This window comes from Lagenorhynchus albirostris, chromosome 11, assembly GCF_949774975.1.
Source record: "Lagenorhynchus albirostris chromosome 11, mLagAlb1.1, whole genome shotgun sequence".
NCBI lineage: Eukaryota > Metazoa > Chordata > Mammalia > Artiodactyla > Delphinidae > Lagenorhynchus > Lagenorhynchus albirostris.
In genome coordinates this window covers 44625077-44645630 of record NC_083105.1, presented here as the reverse complement: position 1 = coordinate 44645630, position 20554 = coordinate 44625077, and the positions used below count along the sequence as shown (strand labels likewise).

The 20554-nt window shown below is 36.8% G+C and overlaps 1 pseudogene; it reads left to right on the top strand.

The window, feature by feature from the left end:
* Positions 1-15392: 15392 nt before the first annotated feature.
* Positions 15393-15466, top strand: LOC132530095 (U4 spliceosomal RNA; annotated as a pseudogene).
* The last annotated feature ends 5088 nt before the right edge of the window (positions 15467-20554 follow it).

Genomic DNA, 20554 nt, shown 5'->3' with positions numbered 1-20554 from the left:
TTTCTTGAATTCCGTGAGAGAAAACATATAATCGCCCAGCACTATTCTTACCATTTTTCCCTTCAGTTCCTTGCCTTTACATACAGGACCTCTCCTCAAGCTATTTCCTCAGTGAAATTTCCTTGCCCACCTGCATAAAAAAGTTCCTCTTAGCCCTTAAATTTAAGGCATTTGTGTTGTCCCCCCTTTTTTTTCCTCCTGAGTTCTATGACAAACACCTCTACTGGCAGACACCAAGTAATGTCCTTCAAGGGTCAGAAGATCAGAAAACTGAAACACTCAAGCTGAAAACATCAAACTCCTCTTAATAACTACCTTAGGACTATGTATTATAATGATTAAATGAGGTAATAGCTTTGAAAATAAATGGTAAATAAGTAAGGTCTTTATAATGGGTGTCTTAGTTCCTGCTGCTATAACAGAATGCTATAGACTGGATGGCTTATGTACAACAAACACTATTTCTTATAGTTCTGGAGGCTGAAAGGTTCAAGATCAAGGTCCAGCAGAATTAGTGTCTAGTAAGTGTCTTCTTCCTGGTTTGCAGACAGCTGCTCTCACATTTATGTCTGTATTTATGCACACACACACACACACACACACACACACACACACACACACACACACACACACACACACAGAGGGAGGGAGGGTGGGAGAGAGAAAGAGGGAGAGAGAGAGAAAGAGAAACTCCTCCTCTTCTTATAAGGCCATTTATCCCATCCTGAAAGCTCTACCCTCATGATTTAATCTAGCTCTAATCAGTTCCCAAAGGCCCTTATCTCCACATACAATCACATGGGGGGTTAGGGCTTCAATATATGAATTTTGGGGGAACACAAACATTCAGTCTATAACAAAGGGTAGCTATTATTATTTTTTAGTTCTGGTTGCCTGTGTTTCTTTTCTTTTTTTAAATTAGGTTATAGTTGCTTTACAATGTTGTGTTAGTTTGTGCTGTACAACAAAGTGAGTCAGCTGTATGTATACATATATCCCCTCCCTCTTGGACCTCCCTCCCACCCACTTCATCCCACCCATCTAGGTCACCAGAGAGCACCGAGCTGAGCTCCTTGCACTATACAGCAGGTTCCCACTAGCTATCTGTTTTACACATGGTAGTGTATACATGCCAATCCCAGTCTCCTAATTCATCCCAGCCCCCCTTCCCCCATGCGTGTCCACACGTTCATTCTCTATGTCTGCATCTCTATTCATGCCCTGCAAATAGGGTCATCTATACCATTTTTCTAGATTCCAAATATACGTGTTAATATACAATACTTGTTTTTCTCCTTCTGACTTACTTCACTCTGTATGACAGACTCTAGGTCCATCCACGTTTGTGAAACTAAGTTTACTGCATGTGTTAACTCAATGGGGTGCAAACAGAAAACAATATTTTCCAAATGCTGTCTTCTAACAGGTTAGGTCAGTCCACTTTGCTCATCCCTGTGAGGCAGATAGCATAGTTTTTCCATGCATGTTGGGATGTTAGAAGAAACAGAGAAAATTGCAATCAAATATAAAACTACACCTTCAATCTGTTGTCTAATTCAAAGCCTGAATTCAAGCTCTGCATATTAAGAACAGGTAAAAAGGTCTGCTTTTCCACTCTTCTTGATACACCTCTTTTCCACCAGTTTTGCTCCTTCTGGCATCTGGAAGGCTGTACACTGTATGTTGAATTTGATTGATTATGGACATATAATAACTTTGTAGAGCACAGACTGAATTAGATTTCAGGATGCATATCATGCAAGAAGAATAAATTTTATTTTGTGAAATTTTGAGTCTCTCCTCTCTCCCTCTCTCTCAAGGTAGACAGGACTGTGTGTGTGTGTGTATGCGTGTGTGTGTGTGTGTGTGTGTGTGTGTGTATGGAATTTCCACGTAAAGTGTATTTCATACCATGGGTTATGATCAAAAAGGTTTTCAAATCACTGGACCATTGGTGCTACCAATTAATACCTTCTGTTCTTGGAACATCAAGCTTGTTTTCTCCTGCGGTATTTTTGGTCTCTTCAGAGACCTCTCATGGAACACTCCTCATTTTTTCTTTGGATGATGCGCTCTGTCAACCTCTTATCACATCCTAGCTCCTGCCTTCCAGGAGTGCACCTCTGGTTTCTTCATCAAAACAGGCAGTCCTCTCTAGCGGGGTTCTTTCCAGTTGCACTAGGCCAATGGGACATACCCATCCTTGCCCAGGCAGCATGGAAATGCAGGTTGCTTCTACTGCAGTCCTTTTCATCCAGCCTTCCACCCTCAGACTTCTCTGGATGAAAACCAGGTTCCAGTCTCTTTGGTGCCCAAACTTCAGAGACTCAAGTTAGGCTCTTGGAATAATTCTGTCACACTCTATCCCAGCACTGGGAAAGCTTATGAGGTTCAAAAACTCAGTAATTATCCAGTTGGAGAGTGAGGTCACAGTCTCTCCTGCTGATTGTCAAACCCTATCTCTATGATGGTTCTTATGGGTACCTACTGACTTGGCTGCTGAGCCAGGGAAGCAGTGGAAGAGAGGGAAATCCCATAGCTTTTATTAAAACTAATAATTTTCTTCAAAGGATCTTCTGAGTCTTTTTAAGTTCAACAAATGTTTTAGGAACTCTTGTATAGATTGAGGGTAGAATTGGCTGGAATCACAGGATTGGATTTGGCTACTTATTCACAAGTTCTGTGGAGATGTATCTAGTACCTCCAAGACGATGGTGAATGAATTATTGATTATCAGTGGTTCCAAGTTTGGGGGCCTCAGTGAAACTATGAGACAATAAGAAAAGTACCCTTTACTATTTTATTAAATTTAATATTGTACTTCTGAATTACCATCTTTTTATTGAATCTTCTTTCTAGGACTTCTCTACTGTGCTGATGACCAAGATCCTCTCAGTGAGCACTTTGTGATTCTGGATATATATATATATTCCCCTTAGCTCTCTTTAAATAATAGGAAAATATATCCATAGTGTGACTTGATTGGTCCAAGTGTGAGCACTTAATTTACGTTGTATCAGTGATTCCATTTTCTGGGATTTTTCTTTAAGACATGAATTTAGAAAATGTGCCTCTGAATCACTTTCCCTCCAATGAGTGTGTTCAACTTTTATAAAAACAGGACTTGTTCGTGGTTATTGCTGGGTAATGGCTTCACCATTGTACCCTGATGACCTTCACATGTTTGTACAACCTCGTAGTCAAATGAATACTTGACCTACAGTTAATCTGAGCTTGGCATATTCCTTGTAATCCTCCTAGGATAGGACAGCCTGGGAGGCCTGTAAAGAGCTGCTTCTGGGCCATCTCCCTCTGCCTCTCTCTTCTTCCTGGGAGGCTGTCATGAGACAGTATCTCATCCTCTCCCCATGTCCTATGAGGTATGGGACTTTCTTCCTCACTCCTGGAATAGGGCAGCAGGATGTAGAAACACTTAATTGTAGTTTAGAATTAAACATCCAGCAGGATGTGGAGTCCTGGGTTCCAACTCAGGACAAATGAATCAATCCACAGGGAATGGTGCAAGGGCAAATAAAAATTAAAAACAAGAGGCCTAATTCTCCCCACTGCAATAAAGGAAAAGATTGCCTTTAACTCCCTTTTCTTAGGGCATTTACTTTAGAAAACTTGTAAGTTCTTGCTCCCTTTCTTAGAAATATATGTACATTTTTTAATAGCTAAATAAGACTCTTGCCCTTTACAGCCCTGGAATGTCTTTCTCCAGGACCTGGAACCATCTCTTTGAAATGTAAACATCCAGGGAGATAGTGTCACTCTCTTCTGGTCTCTGGGAGGGTAAAACATGGGTTTCCATGGGCTCCTAGTTCCAAAGTGCAAAATTACTTCCTGTTATAAAGACAGGAGAAATTTTTTTTTTTTTTTTTGGTATAGAGCCAGTTAACTAACACAGTCACCCTAATTACCAGGTAAAATTTAGGATGAACTATGTGCGACAAATGGTGCTACCAAGTCCTCTTACTTGAAGAGTAGTTATTTATCTGAAGAACATGTACGTAATGAGTTGTATCTGCTCAGCTATATGAATGAATGACATGTCTTTCTGTCTTTGCAGTCTCTTAGAGGATTGTATGAGATGCCTGTTATATTCTGGTTTAAAGCTTATTCAATAACAAATTCGTTTTCTTTCTCTATTCTTTACCATGTTTGTGGAGAGCCTTTCTGAGTTAGAAGAGGATTTTCTTTATAATTATATTTTTCCAACAATGGTGTCTAAGCGGTTATTTTTTAAAACCTCACAGGTATGTTTTTATGCACCTCTGATGAAAAACGATGCTCATGTGTCTTATACAGGAATGGATGAGGCTCCATAACTTCTAGGACCTGGCAGCAACAATTGGTCTAAATACAACTTGTCAGGCATCAGTACAGTCCTCATCACACAGCAGAGCTGAGGGTCTTGTACCTGATATGATTTGAGGGACAATATTTAAAAAGGATAAGAAAATTGACCTTTATCAAATGCTCACTGTGTAACCTACCCCAAATCTCAGAAGGTAGTACAGTAAGAGAAGTAAGGGCATAGGCTCCAGTGAATCAGTCTGAGCAGGGTTCTCTTTCTACTTTTTCCCACTTACTGTGTGACCTTGGGTATTCCACTTAACCACACTCATCCTCAGTTTCTTCAGTTAGAAAATTGGCTTTAATAGTACCTATCTCATAGTCATACCATGACGATGAAATGTCAAAATAAATATAAAGTGTTCAGTTCAGAGCCTGGTGCATATTTAGTATCTAACATATAATTGTTATAATTACTTTTGTACTTAAGGGTTTCTAGCTTCTTTCTAATTACACAATTAGAACTTCAATCTTTTTTGTCTTAAAGACCGCTTAATCACTAAACACCATTCATTAATAAGATGCAAAGGCCCCGTAGGTAAGGTTACCTCTTTAAACTAATTTTAACACCTTGTAAGTAGTAGTTTCTAATGGACCCACTCTCTAAAAGTGAAATGTCTTCATCAAAAAGACCAAGGGAAGGGCTGTATGCCTTGGTTGGTGTGACAATTGTGAATGCCAGAGGAGATCTAAGGGGGATGTGAATTGGAAAGATGGGGCCAATCTCTATAATTTTACCAAGCTAAACAGTATAATAACCCCCAAAGAACAGGCCATTTGACAGCATTCATGAAGATAATATACCAGTCTACATATTTTTAACGTATCTGTTCACTGATTTCTCACAACAGCCTTGCAGTGTATATAATTTTGCCTCTATTATATATGAGAAAACTCAGACTCCGTGCATTAGGACAATTAATGAAGGCTGCTGTATCTAAACTACCTCCAAAACTTAGTAGTCTACACATTAATCATAAGAGTTTATTTCTCAGTTTCTTTAAGTCTGAAGTATATCAGGAGTCTGTCCTGGGAATATTTTTTTCCAAGGAGAGACTCCTGCCATTGTGAGGCTGGGCCTGTTCAGTCTTCATTTCCTGAGAAGACAGAGGAAGCTGGATGCCCTTGGAAGTTAAAGATGTACCTGATGTACACTCATGATTCATTGGCATCTTGACCCTAACCTAACAGGAAAAGTGGTTGGGAAATAAAATCTGTGTAGCCAGGATGAGGAAATGGCATTCGTGAGGATCTAACCTGGTTTTGCCACCCCCAGGAAAGTAAGAATATTGGTTGGAATCTCTATTAAGGCAATAGGAATGTTGTAATATTCATGAAAACAGGACTCAGTACAGAATGTTGTAGGAAAGACTCAAGAGGAAAAAACAAAACAAAACTTTTGTTAATGATGAAAAGAACAGTAAGGTTTTTGTAGAGATTCTGCCAGTTGTTAGATTTACTTTTTCCCAGACTTATTTCCTAAGCTTGGGTAAAGCCCATGAAAGCAGCAATGAACTATGGTTCCGAGTGATTCATCTCACCAGTAGCAAATAATCTCCTTTATCTAGGAAAATAATTGTTCTTTATGTTGCTGTAGATGTCATTCTGCAATTTTGTCAGTACTCTGTAAACATAACTCTTGAGTACATTATGGGAGTGTGAGAGAGGCAGGATTAGGTAACAGACTGGGTCAATGTGTATCTTAGACCAGAGAGAAACAAAGATCACACACAAGCTGCATTCTCCCTGAGGGGAATAGAGAAAGACTGGATTTCTTTACCTAGTGCTCTAGTATCAATCAGCCTGAGCCCATGCTCCTCCAGTAATTGTAGATTTGCTTTGATTCTGAAAATAAAAGGTATCTATTAGGACATCTGAGGCAAATCCTTAATGACCATCATTTGTGAACCTTGGAGACATGGCTTTAAAACAGCTGGTAGCGAAACTCCCACCTCATCTTGTTCTGAGTCACTGGTGGTAAGTTTGCAGTGAGGTCAATTTCTGGAGAGCTTAGTATGGGAGTCAGGAACAGACAGTAGATAACTAATAACAGATAACTGAGATTAGAGCATATACATTTCCCTCATCTCTTTTTACCTCAGATCAAAAGTGTTGTCAAAGAACAGTTTGTCATTTTGAAATGAAGGCCATGGTGTTTTGATTGGGTGAAGGGATGAATGTAACAGAGTGTACTGATCACAGTGGTCTTTCAATAATAATATCAGATAAAGTGATGTTAATTGTTTAATATTAACTTTTTTCTTATTTTAAAATAATACAGGTTCATTGTAAAAATTTAACAAATACAAATAAACAAAAGTGATATAAACATATCACTTTTGGATGGATTATACATAATTCCATCCCAGATATAACCAACTTTTTTACTGAGGTATAACTGACATATAGAACTGTGTAAGTTTAAGATATACAATGTGTTGATTTGATACATTTATATAGTACAGTATGATTACTATGTTAGGATTAGTGAACACCTCTATTATGTTACATAATTATCATTTCTCTTTTTTAGTGAGAACAATTAAAAGCTAGTCTCTTAGCAAATGTGAAGTTTATAATACAGTATTGTTGACCGTAATGCTATGCTGTGCATTAGCTCTCCTGCACTTATTTACTAGTTGCAAATTTGGACCCTAAAAAACATCTTCCCAATGCCCCCCCTCCCTGAGAGCCTGGTAACCATCATTCTACTTTCTGTTTCTATGAGTTTGGCTTTTCTAGAGGCCACATGTAAGTGATATCATATGGTATTTGTCTTTCTCCAACTTTTCTCACTTAGCGTAATGCCCTCAAGGTCCATCCATGTTGTTGCAAATGGCAGAATTTCCTTCCTTCTCATGACTGAATAATATAATAATATTCCTTCTCATGACTGAATAATATTCCATTCCATATGTATATATATATGGAATATATACATACCAATGGAATATTTTTTATATATATATATATATATATATATATCTCACATCTTCTTTATTTTATCTATTCATCCATTGATGGAAACTTAGGTCATTTCCATATCTTGGCTGTGTGAACAAACATGGGAGTGCAAATATCTTTTTGATATCTCTTTTCATTTATTTTGGATATATACCCAGAAGTGGAATTACTGAATTATATATAGTTCTATTTTTAATTTTTTGAAGAAACTCCATACTATTTTTCATAGTGAAACAATTTACATTCCCACCAACAGTACACAAGTGTTCCCTTTTCTCCACATCCTCACCAACATGTGTTATCTCTAGTTGTCTTAATAATAGCCATTCTAACAAGTGTGAGGTGATATCTCATTGTACTTTTGACTTGCATTTCCCTGATGAGAAGTGATGTTGAGACCTTTTCATGTACCTCTTAGCCATTTGGATGCCTTCTTTGGAAAAATGTCTACTCAGTTCCTCTGCCCATTTTTAGATTAGATTTTTTTGGTCAGTCAGTTGTATTTTATACAGTATGGATATTAACCCCTTATATGACATACGATTTGCAAATATTTCCTCGCATCCAGTAGGTTTTTTCATTTTGTTAAATTTTTGTTTTTACCATGTAGATGCTTTTTAGTTTGATGTAGTCCCAGTTAAAGCAGCATTTGTCTATTCTCTTAAGTATTTTTTTCTGTATGTCTCTCTCTACAGAAATGCATCATATTACACACATTTTGATTTTTGAAACATGATTTTAAACTTAAAATTTTATTTTGAACATTTTTCTTTGGTTAGTTTTCTATTATCTCTTTAACAACTGAATTACGGATAATGATATCATTATTTCCTCTGCCTAAAATTCTCTTTTTCCTGTTTTTTTCTTTTCTTTTTTTTTCTTAGCTATCTCAAAATGTTATCAATTTCTCAGCAAATGTCAACATGCTGAGACTTTGACTATCCAATCTAAAGTAGCCATCCAGTCATTCTTTGGCATATCATTCTTTGAATTTTCTGTACGCTACTTTATCACAGTCTCATGTCTTCCCTCCTTCCTTCCTTCTTTCCTTCTTTCTTCTCTTGTTACTTCATTCTTTCCTTCTTTGTTTATTGTCTATTTCCCCTTTACCTCAATTTAAATACAAGGTCCTTTCTTCTTACCAAAATGGCTTCCTGTAATTTGCTTTAAAATTCATGTCACTATGGTTTTCTGCTTCTTCTTTGTTATTTGGTTTCTGGAAATTTCCCTTACATTTTCACAAACGTATTTGTGTATTTAAGAAAAATATTAGTTATAACCACAATTTTTAGATGTCTTACATCAGTAAGGATTTGGGGAGAGGAAGGGGAGTTTGTGATCTATCATATTATCAGAAGTTGAAAATTATCCCTGCTTGTTCTCTAAATGCTATTGAATACCTATAGGCAAATTCCTCTTATAATCCAGAATAAAATACTTAGGTTTTACTAAGTTTTACAGACTTATGTTCTATTATAATATAATTTAGAGAGCATGCTTTGTAAGACTCTGTTCCATTTTTACATTACTGCCTGAGATAGAGTTAATTTCCCATGGTTTTCTACAGATTGTATTTGAAAAGTTAAATAGAAGTTAAGAAAATATACACACACTTCAGAAATTGCTGGTAGGTTGTCTAATGCTTTGTGATAGATTCAATTTCTCTGAGTCATTAAATGAAACTTATTTAATATAGGCAAGATATGAGGTTCTTTTTAAACCTGAATATTTAATGTTTCTTTACCATGTTACTGAAGAATAACAAGCTTTTTGTTTTTGTTGGGAAAACAATTGTGGAATTAGGCAATGAGAAGTGTAATCAAGAAATTTTGATTTTAGTGATGAAAAATTTAATATCTGGCCAGTTTATTTTGGAGAAGCAATTTGACCTTTCTGGGTTTTAGCCTCTCATTTGAAAAATGATGAAGATGAACAAGATATTCATCAGCACGTTTTACAAATCAAAGTGACTATGTTTTCTGTGATCAAATGTATTCAGGACATCTTGTGGTTTCATCATGACCTAACTCTGATGGCTCTGGTGTGCGTTATCTATTATATAACATTTCTGTACCCTTGAAAAGCCATATAAGTTTTAACTATTAGTCATTATTATTAGTTTCTGTTAGTTTCTACAGATTTCTTCATCTCACAGTTCTCTTGATTAAACAATGTGTTTGAAAATATCTCTGGAGAAACCTTGTTTTCATGAGAACTGAAAAAAATAAGACTAAAATGTAAGTTTCTAAACTTATTTTGGCTAATGTTCTAAAAGACAACCTTACAGGAAGGAGGTATTTAATCCCCTCCCCTTGTGCTTAGTCAAGTAATTATTTGCTAAGTGACTAGAGAATGTATTGATATATTAGGAAAAAGTCAGCAAGAAAGCTCTTTATCTAAAATTCAGGACTCCAGATTTTTACACATATTCATAGTTCAAAATAAACATATTTTTGGCTGCTCTTTAAGGACAAAAAAATTCAGAGGAAAACTTTGGTAAAGTAGATGCTACCTAAACAGAAAGTTAATATTGCTATTTTTTATTTGTTTAGCTGAGTTGAGCAAGATAAAAACACATGAATACCCCTTGTCAATTATTTAGCCAGCGTGTTCCTTCTTTGCCATCATAAAAATGAGGTGCAAGTACTAGGGACTGAGGAGGGGAGCACAGTCTCCCCAACTATGTTCTCCATCAGTTCACTCAAAAAGCAATCCAAGAAATCATTTCATCTAAGCAAATCGGTATACCTGTCATGTAAGTGCATCTTCAAAACAATCTCCAGGCCTATTCTATCCTCCCCCACCTTCCTCTTTCCAACAACTTCCTATCCCTAAACTACTATTGTAAGGAAATCTTGGAACCTGGAATTGATTATAAGATTTTAAATCAAGCTCAACAGTTGGCAAATAATCTTGTCGGTTTATATGATTAACATGTACGTATCAACCTGACAGTGATCACTGTTAAGATATCAATTTTTACAGTGAGGAGGATCAATGGGGACAAATAGAAACTAAAAGACTGAAAGGGAAATAAGAATGACTACTAGGTTTCTGGCTTATGCCTCTAGAGTATGACGGTGTTGTACTCTAACAGTGGGAGAGAACCAAGGTTTTGAAGGAGGGTAATGTGCTCAATCGCAGATAGAAGGAGCTTGAAATGCTTTTGATATCCAAGTAAAGATGTTGAGAAGGTAGTTGGATATATGACCCAGAGGAGAGGTCTACCTGGAACTACAAAGATGAAAAGATTGGAGTCATCAACTCATGGATGGTAATTAGAGCCATAGATCTGAAGTTTTAGAGAGAGAGTTAGAGAGAAGGAAAGATATCTGAGTCTTGAGAAATTGCAACATTAAATAGGCAGGACTAGAAGAATGAACATAAATGAGATTAAAAAGAGAACAGAAATATAGTTGGGAAACCAAGAGAGGGTGATGTCACAGAAACCAAGAAAAGAGAAGGAAAATATCAGAGACAATAGAAATAATGGAGTTGTCTACACTGTCAAATGCTATGGTAACAGCAAATAAGAAGAGGGCAGAAAAATATCCATTGAATTCCACGACATGAAGGTCAGTGGTGAGATCAGTGAATTTTCACTGTAGAAAAGACAAAGAAAGCCATTTTGGAATAGACTGAGGAGTGATGAACCAAAGAAAAGGAGATAAAACTATGAACAGTTCTTTCTAGAAGTTAGATTAAAGGTAAAGAAGAGTATGGTGATAAGCTGGAGGCAAATATGTGGTTGAAGGATGATTTTGTGTAATTGTATGTTAGAGGGATCTAGTCGAGAGGGACCGGTTCCATAAACAGGGATTAGAAGCAATCATTAATAATATAAGCATCCTCGGAATACAAAAGTAAGTAGATCTCAAAGCACAGATGAAAGAGCTGTGCTTAAAGAGAGATGGCCTCGCTTCTAATGTAACAGGAGGGAAGAAAACGTCATATGCCTGCATGAGTAGGCTTGTAAATTTCCTGTTTTGTAGGAGCAAACTGAGGGAGTTCCTGTTAGATAATTTAAATTTTATCTATTTACTATTGTTTCCCTAAAAGTCAGCTTGTCTGCCTTTTAAGATTTACAATAAAGTTATTATTATTATTTTTGGTTACCATATGTGCCTATAAATGACTAAAGCTTTGTCTGTGGAATTAAACTATGTTAATGATTGAACAATTTACTTAGGCAGAGTTATCCTGAAGCCTTAGGGTAAAAGGCTGTATGCTAAAGTCAATAATAAAGGCTAGATCTAGGTCTGGTTTAATGGAAAGGATCGATACTTTGCAAAAGAGCTTTTGAAAGTAGAATTTTTACACTGGAAAAGAGAAGTTTATTTTTAGCAAAAAAAAAAAAATCTTCCCTCCCACCAGACTCTGCAAACCTAATATATGTACTCCCCATGATCTGTCATAAACACAATTACATGTAGTCTTCCATATTTTCTCCTTTTTTCTGTAGCTATAGGAAAAATTATAAATAGAGATTTCTATCGTGATAATTCATTTATTTTAGAAACATGTACTTTTTGATGAATTTAAAAGGTTTCCTCAACTATACCTTATGGAAATCTCTCCAAATCAATTGGAATAGTTCTCATTTATTCTTTTCAATATTTCAGAGTGAGCTTTGTACCATAAATTATTCAGTTATTCCTCTATTGATGGTGATTTAAATTTTTACTGATTTTTGTTTTCTTTTTTGCTTCTATGAACCAATACTGCTAGGATATCCTTGTTATGAAACATTTTATACTAGTGTCATTTTATATGTATATAATGATTCTCAGGAAAGGAGTCTCCAAAGTGTGTATGTAATTTTTATTTTAATGGATTTTGTCAGGTTGCAAACCAACATGGTTGTAACAATTAACATTTTTACCAGCAATACATGAGAGTCCTTTTAACCTTGCATCCCCACCAAATCAAGATGCAAATTTCCAAAGGAAATATTAAGAAAGGTTATCATCCCTAAGGTTGACTATTCAAAATATTTCAAAGAATGAAGATTGATAGGGGACTTAGGAAAAGTATTTCTTTGTATAAAGTTGAACTGAGAGATTCATCCCCAAAGTCAATGGTTGGGGGAGTCCCCTCCTCACTTCAGGTCAGAAGAGTGACATTAACAGAGCTACTAGGGAGTAGAATTTCTAGATAAAATACTAAACATGGAAGCTAAAGTTCAATTGCTATTGCAGATAAACAACAAATGATCTTTTAGTAAAATGTATATCCAAAATATTGTAGGGAACATACTTCTACTAAAAATATTTGTTGATTATCTTCAATTCAAATTTAACTGGATGCCTGTACTTTAATTTGTTAAATCTGACATCCCAAACTAGGAGAGCTTGATATCCTGAATTAAGGCAACATAATGATCAGTGTCTCACACATGCCTGAGAAATCTAGCAGGTGAGAGATGTGCCAGTGGTCTGCTTAGGCTGGGATTAGCCTGCATTCTTCATTCGTCTGATCAAAGAATGAATGTTTCCCCCTCATTTCCCAGATGTAGGAGATGGGCAAGGAAGACTAGTGTGTGTCCTATGCAGGCTTGCTCCTAGATGGGTGAACTGGACTCAGCAAAGGAGAAGCTAGAGGTAGATCTCCAATTTATAAAAACTGAAAAGGGAGTGAGCTAACACCAACATATAGTGCCTTTGTGTGTGGGTCAAGAAAACTTCAGGTAAGAGGATAATGAACAAGATTTCCAAAGAATCTGCAAAAGTAGCAAGGAGTGAGAAAGTTAGCATTAAATCCACCTGACTGAAAGAGTGGGAGACCTCCTCACAAGAGTGAGTTAGATATTTCCTGTCCCTCTCATCTATGCTCTATTTTGACATGGGCAGGTTCAGAAACTGTGGTTGCCAAAATCAAAGAGGGGGAATTGGAGAACGAAGTGTAGAAGGAGAAAAGAAAAATTATACCCCACTCCTTCTGCCTACATTCTGCTTTCAGTGATTCCCGAGGTGGTATGTGAGGGAGAAGACTCAATTTGATTCAGGTTTAGAATGTTGATTCCTATTTGGAATTGGATATTTTTATTAATACAAAAGGCATTTAGTTATTTAAAGTGATTGTGGGATTTTTTTTTTACTCCCTAAGGATAAAAAGGAAAGCACGGAGTCATCACACTTTTCATTCAGACACATGAAAAAAATCTTCTTTTCCCAAACAGGTACCATTTGAATGAAAAGTGGGAGAGATATGTTTATTCAACATAAAGGTTATAGATGTTATTAGTCTTTTAAGGTTTATTAATTCAAAGAGGTTTAAATATAAGTTCTTAGGGTAGTTTTTAAAACAATTTAATTTGGGGGAGAAGAATGACAAATAAGGTGATAAAATCCCAGGGGCTGGAGTAAGAGCCACAACCTTAAATGTGTCCAACTTCTGAATTCTAAGAACTCTGTACAATCTTGTATTGTGATTTGCTTTTTAAATATCTTTCCAAATTGTCTGTAAGCCTCTCAAAGGCAGCAGCTATCATATCTTTTCTTTGAATTCCTACCACCAAACATAGTGCCACCTGCACAGTAAGTTAGATATAGATTTCAACTGATTGGTGTCTTCTACTGTTTCTTGAAGGATGAGATATAGTAGAGGGTCTAGATGCTTGGAACATATAAGAACACTATGAATTCAGAAGAGAGGCTGAGCCCCTAGGACAGTTGAAGATCTTATGAAAAGGGCAGGCCATGATGTAGGCTTTGAATCAAAAATACTTTTCAGGCAGAGTATGGACTGAGCAAAATGGAGGTGTGACTACGTGTTTTGTATTCAGGAAATAACGATGGATGGAGATTAAATAACAAAGTGTCTAAGAAGACTGAAATTTATATGTTAACTTTTTTTTGTGTGTGTGTGGTACGCGGGCCTCTCACTGTTGTGGCGTCTCCCGTTGCGGAGCACAGGCTCCGGACACGCAGGCTCAGTGGCCATGGCTCACGGGCCCAGCCGCTCCGCGGCATGTGGGATCTTCCCAGACCGGGGCACGAACCCGCGTCCCCTGCATCGGCAGGCGGACTCTCAACCACTGCGCCACCAGGGAAGCCCTACATGTTAACTTTTGAAAGTATCTGATGAAGGGAATGATTTGCACAATGAAGATATAAAAAACAGTTTTTCTCCATAAGTTTTGAACTGGTAGAATAAAAAGACAAGGTGTTAGAGGCAGCTGGAGTAATGGCCACTTAGAGAGTTTTATAAGAACCCTGGAAGAAGTGGGTAATGATATGGATACAGCAGTGACATAAAAGAGAAAGAATTCATATGGGAGGCTCTACAACAAAGGAAGAAGAGACTAATAGGATGGCAGAAGAGGGAAGAAGGAAGGCTCGCAAGATGGTTTGGAGCCAGAGAAAATGATGAGCTCATTCACAGAAACAGGACAATTCACATAGTGCATTTAGTTGAATAAAAACATAAATAAAATGTGTAGACTTAGAAGATCCTTGCTTGCTTCATCCAAAATATTTTGCAAATAAATCTGATATTATGTTTATGAAAATTTTAAACTCTTCCAAATTCATTTTTCAAAAAATAAAGAATATTTACTTTTCTAAAGTTAAATACAGCTGTCTTTTCCTTCTTTTTTTTGTAATAATTCTGTTGTTTTTAGTTCTCACTCATCAGGCAAAGCAAGATCCTCAGTTATATGGGTATTCTATCAGAGGTTAGATTTTGTTGGGGAAAAAACTCACAATTGTTTATATTAAGTCCTATATTAGTTAAATATTGATTCAAAGACCAATTAGCAGTGACTTAAACATGACAGAAGATTTATGTCTCTGCTGCATAAAATTCTAAGATTGCAACATAGTGGGATTTGGAAGAGTTGCTTTTCCATCATCAGCATAGATTCCATCCCTGGTTCCAGTTGTTGATACTTCCTAGGTGAAAAGAACAAGTGAAAGGCAAGTAGCTTCCTTTTAAGAATGTGACCTGAAAGCTGCTCACATCCCTTTGGCTAACACTTGTTCACATGGTTTGGGAAATGTTATATTTAGATGGGCATCCCAATGACAATTTGGAGGAGGAGGGATTTGGTTGTAAAATGAATAAGGGGAAGCTTTGCACAGTGACAGTATTGTAGCCAATGAGGTTTATCCAAGGCACAATTATTGCTAATTATAATGAATAAGGGTAGTCTTATGCAGGAAAACCCAAGTCTGCTTGTATTTCATGTAGCACACCCTGTCCTCCTGATGTATACTTATTATTAGGCTTTCCTTTTTCATTCTGTTTCATTATTTCTTTATTAGTTATAGGTTTTCTTTAAAGTTTCAATTTATTATTATGTATAACAATATTAAGAGATAAACTTTATGAGTCATATTAAAAATTTTAAGGGTTTATTTGGGCAAAAATGAATTCCAATCAGTTAGTATTGAAACTAGCAGATAGAAAGGAGCTCTGAGGACCTGTATAAAATGAAAAACTTTTATATACAGAAGGGAGCAGGAACAAGGAAGTTATACTAGGCAAAGAAGTGGGTTGATTGTGACCAAGTTACTTTCTTTTAGGAGATGACAGGGGTCTGACAGGCAGATTACTTAACTAGTGCTGATCAGACAATTCCTGATTGACTGGTTTAAGATTCCATTTCTGGGAAAGCAGAAACTGTAATTAAGTGAAGTCTTGGTGGTGGTGTGAGGTTTAGCATAAGCAACTCCATTTCGGGTCTGTTGCCTTGTTTTTAATAGCAGAAAGATTCCAAGACACTCGAGGATAATGTTCTCTATAATTATTTGAATAGAAGTAGTATGAAGCAATACCACTTGTCAAAATAAGAGGGCCTTTAGGTTTATTCAAAATGATTATTTTCTATTTAGTATCCTAGATATATGTTAATTGTAAGAGATAATTTCTGCTGATCTGAATACCCCTTACCCCAAGTGTTATTTACATGAATTACTAGTATGCATGAGAGAGTTTCACTTTTTTGTTGTTGAATTGGGTGTATGGTGCACAACAGTTCTTTGGGGGTTGACATTCTTAGGAAGATAAAAGAGAGTAACTATGAGCACAACAGAGATGAGAAAAAGTTCTCTCTCATCCCTTCATCATTGCCTACATTTGGTCAATAGACTGACTTGAGCCATTTAAAAAGTGTTGCTCAAAGGAACAGCTGTAGAAGCTGTGTACGTATATGAATGTGTTTGATTCTGGGCATAAGCAGTGCTGCTTAGAGGCCCAGATAGTCAGTTGTAATGCGATTTCCAGAGAGGTCCATTCTTCACCCATTTCCTCAGCTGTGTTACAGATAATAGGACATATTTGTTATTCTGTGGGCTAGCAGACACAGGAAAGAGAGGTCACTGTGCCTGGAGAAAGACAGCGGGGAGAGTAAACAGAGGTGTATTAAAGTTGAGGGAAGACGGTTATCCTTATCACATTCCTACATAGGGTCCCAGAAATGATTGGGTAGTGGTGGTGATGGGAAATTTGGGGGGAAGACTTTCTAAATGGATAGGTATAGGCTTGGAGCAGGGGACAGCCATGGGTTACTTCCGATGAGACTTCATGTGTGCTCAAAGACAAAGAAGTTTAAGACAGGGCTTCTCAAACTTTAAGTACAGATGAATTGCCAAGAGACCTTATTACAAGGCAAATTCTGGTTCAGTATCTTGGGTGGGGCTGAGATTGTACATTTCTATTAAATTCTTAAGTGATGCTGCTGTTACACAGGTAAGGCAACTTCCAGTACCAAGGACTTTGCAACATTGAATTAATCAAGCATTCATCCTACCCATTTCCCAATTCACATCCTGAAGTCAGAAATGCCTGGATTTCAAAACTGGCTATTCCACTAACAAGTGTCATTGAGTGGTTGTTTGACCTCCCTGGGGCTTAATTTCATTACTAAAATGGACTTTTATGAGCCTTGTGGTGTTTGCTATTTCTATCCAGCAAATATTTCTATTTTTTTCTTATGTACATGGTTGGATTGCATGCCTCTGTTCTTGTGGAGTTAGGTGTGCCATATGTCTACTTTGGCCAATAAAATATAGGCATAATTGTTATATGTTACCTGCATGATTTTCGACCTTCTATTTCTCTCTGCCTTGATTACTGGCAATGTTGTACTAGGTGTTTCATCATGAGGATCACACAGAGCAGAAACCTCAGCAAACCCTTAGCAGACAGGTAACATGAGGATAAACTTTTATAGTTTTAAGCCACTGAGACTGTAGCAGAGTTTGTTATATTGGTAAAGCTGGCTTACATTGACTGGTACGAGCATTAAATGGAAAAAGTCAGATATTTGGCTACTGCACAGATATTCAGATGTTTCCCTTTCTTTTCTCTTCCAAACTCCTGTGATTTAGCTTTTTTTATTCCTCTGTATCTGTATTATAAAAGCAATAGGTCATTTTAAAAATGGTGAAAACTATATTTATCCTTTTTTAAAAACGCTTTTAGTCCTTACAAAGTTTTGATTCAAAAATTCAGAACTTACAAATGAATGAAGCTTGGGAGCTGTCCAGAAGCTTCTTTCTCCTCATTATCATGACTAATTTCAAGTTAGCTGGAATTGTGCCACTGAAATCTAATCTGTTGGGTGATATTTAACACTATAACTGACTGGAAAACACAATAACTGATAAAGCAGGACCACAAAATGAACACCTAGTCACACTGATGGCTGTTTGCTATTTGTATTGTTAAGCTTTATTTTTGAATTTTTTTGCTTGTTAAAAGAAGGGCATTTTTATTATTCCTCTGGGCACCCATTTGACTTTGGCCCTTACATGGCAAAGGCTCTTCTTTCTGTTTTTGAGCTTTTAGTTCTTTTCATATTTCATCTACCCTAAGAAATAAAGTGTTAACTAGCATTTCTTTGACCTTTTTACTGGGTTATAATTTAAGTGTCTGGTATTTCTTTTTTTCCCTCACCTTTCTTCCAGCTCTGTAATCCATGTGTCAGAGCAAGAATCACCAGCTAATCAAAATAGAGATAATTTACAAGGAATGTTTAAACCAGTCTTTCTTTGAACTTTCCTTGTAATTATTCTCCATCATTTCTCCAGTTCTTTTTTTTTCCCCATTTATATCCTAATTCTATCTTCTAAGGAAAGGATATTTTTCCTTATCTCTTATCAGACTTACGTTGCTTTAAAAAATGTATCATTCAAATCTTAAATATTACTTTATAAGAATTTCTCTTTTCATGAGTCTCCTTACTATATATATGAGATCTTTGATAGTCAGGTACAATACCTGAGTATGGGGATGTCTGTGTGTATATGTATATATAATATACATCTAGTATACAGAAGGCTCTATGTAAGTGTCAGCTACTGCTGTTAATGCTTAGTTTTTCTACATGCTTCTATCCACAAGCCCTTTGCATTAGCCAGGTTTCTCCAAACAGAACTTGTAGTATGGAGATTTATTATGAGGATTTGGCTCATGTGACTGTGGAAGCTAAGAAGTCCCACTATCTGTTGTCTGCAAGCTGGAGACCCAGGAAAGGTGGTGTAATTTCCCCTCATGGAAACAGCATGAATAAAATAGTTGTCAGAATGCGTCTAAAAAAATCCCATTCTGAGGGCTGGAAATGTTAAGATGAGATGTTCCAAGTCAACTAGGCAGGTAGGAAGTAAAAAAAGGGTGAATTCTTCCTTTTTCTGGTTTTTGTTCTATTCAGGCCCTCAATAGATTGGATGATGCCCACCCTACATTGGGGAGGGAAATCTACTTGACTGAGATCATGGACGCAGTTGCTGATCTCATCTGGAAACACCCTCAAAAACACATCCAGAAATAATATTTAATCTGGGTGCCCCATGGCACCCAGATTAAATATTATGCAGGGGACACGGGTTCGTGCCCCCTGCATTAAATATTATGCAGGGGACACGGGTTCGTGCCCCGGTCCGGGAATATCCCACATGCCGTGGAGTGGCTGGGCCCGTGAGCCATGGCCGCTGAGCCTGAGCGTCCGGAGCCTGTGCTCCGCAACGGGAGACGCCACAACAGTGAGAGGCCCGCGTACCGCAAAAAAAAAAAAAAAAAAAAAATTAATCATTACATCCTTGAAGGCAAGGATCATTCCTTTTTAAAAAAATATGTCTTTATCCCTTAACACAGTGTCCTGTTAAGTACTTAACAGATGTTTGTGAATGAATAATAGCTGAGCAAGCAATTATATACACTAACATTCATATTCTCTAAGTTTCACATAGCCTATTCCCTATATAACTAAAATTATACTTGTTATATTGTAATTTAATTGTTATTTTTCAATATTGAAGACAAAACAGTCTTATTTTTTTTTCAACTGCAGTGAGTTTTGGTGATGATGTGTTTCAATTTTCTGTCTTGTCCATTGCCAGTGAGAGTATAATTTGGGGAAAAGATGGCACATTATCCTATACAACTGACTATTCATATACTTTCCCAGCAGTTCCCCTCTTAGTTATATCTTGAAGGATTTTTTGCACCAAGAACAGTACACATATATAGAAGCATTCCTAATAACCTTATTCATAACAACAAATCCCAGAAACCATCTAAATATCTGTAAACAGGACAATGGATAAGTAAATTGTGGTATATATGGAATAAAATTGAAGGGTCTGGTACTTTTTAGCAGTAATGGTCCCTAATTTTGTTTATTCCTCCTTAGACTTGTCCTTGTTTAGTACCTTTGCATGCTGACTCTGGAGCACATGCTTTGGCCAATAAGATGATAGCAAATGTGATGCAAGCAGAAACTTAAAAAGTGCTTTTCACAGAAAACTTGCAACTGCCACTGTGTGTTTAAGCCCAGGCTAATCTACTGGAGACACGTGTTCCAGTTAACTCTATCACCCCGAGCTGACAGCTATCACCTAATAACCACCAGTACTATCATCAAACAAGTAAAGAATGCCACTAGAACAACCACACTCCAAATAAAACTATGAGCTGATTGCAGCTGCTTGTGTGTGTGCACTGTGCAACCAGCATAGGTACTGCCTGTTGGAACTCAACCTAAGTTGTTGACCCAAAGAACAGTGGGCTAGTATGTGATTGCTCTTTGAAGCCAATACGTTTTGGGATGGTTGTTATATAGCAAAAACCAACTGGTATGAGCAATAAAAAGAGATGAACTATAATTACACACAACAATGTGATTAAATCATATTACCATTGTTATTTTTTTAAAAAAAACAAGTCCCAGAGATCTACATAAAGTTTGGAAAATTATTTGTAAAGAATACTAAGTAAATGTAAATCATTA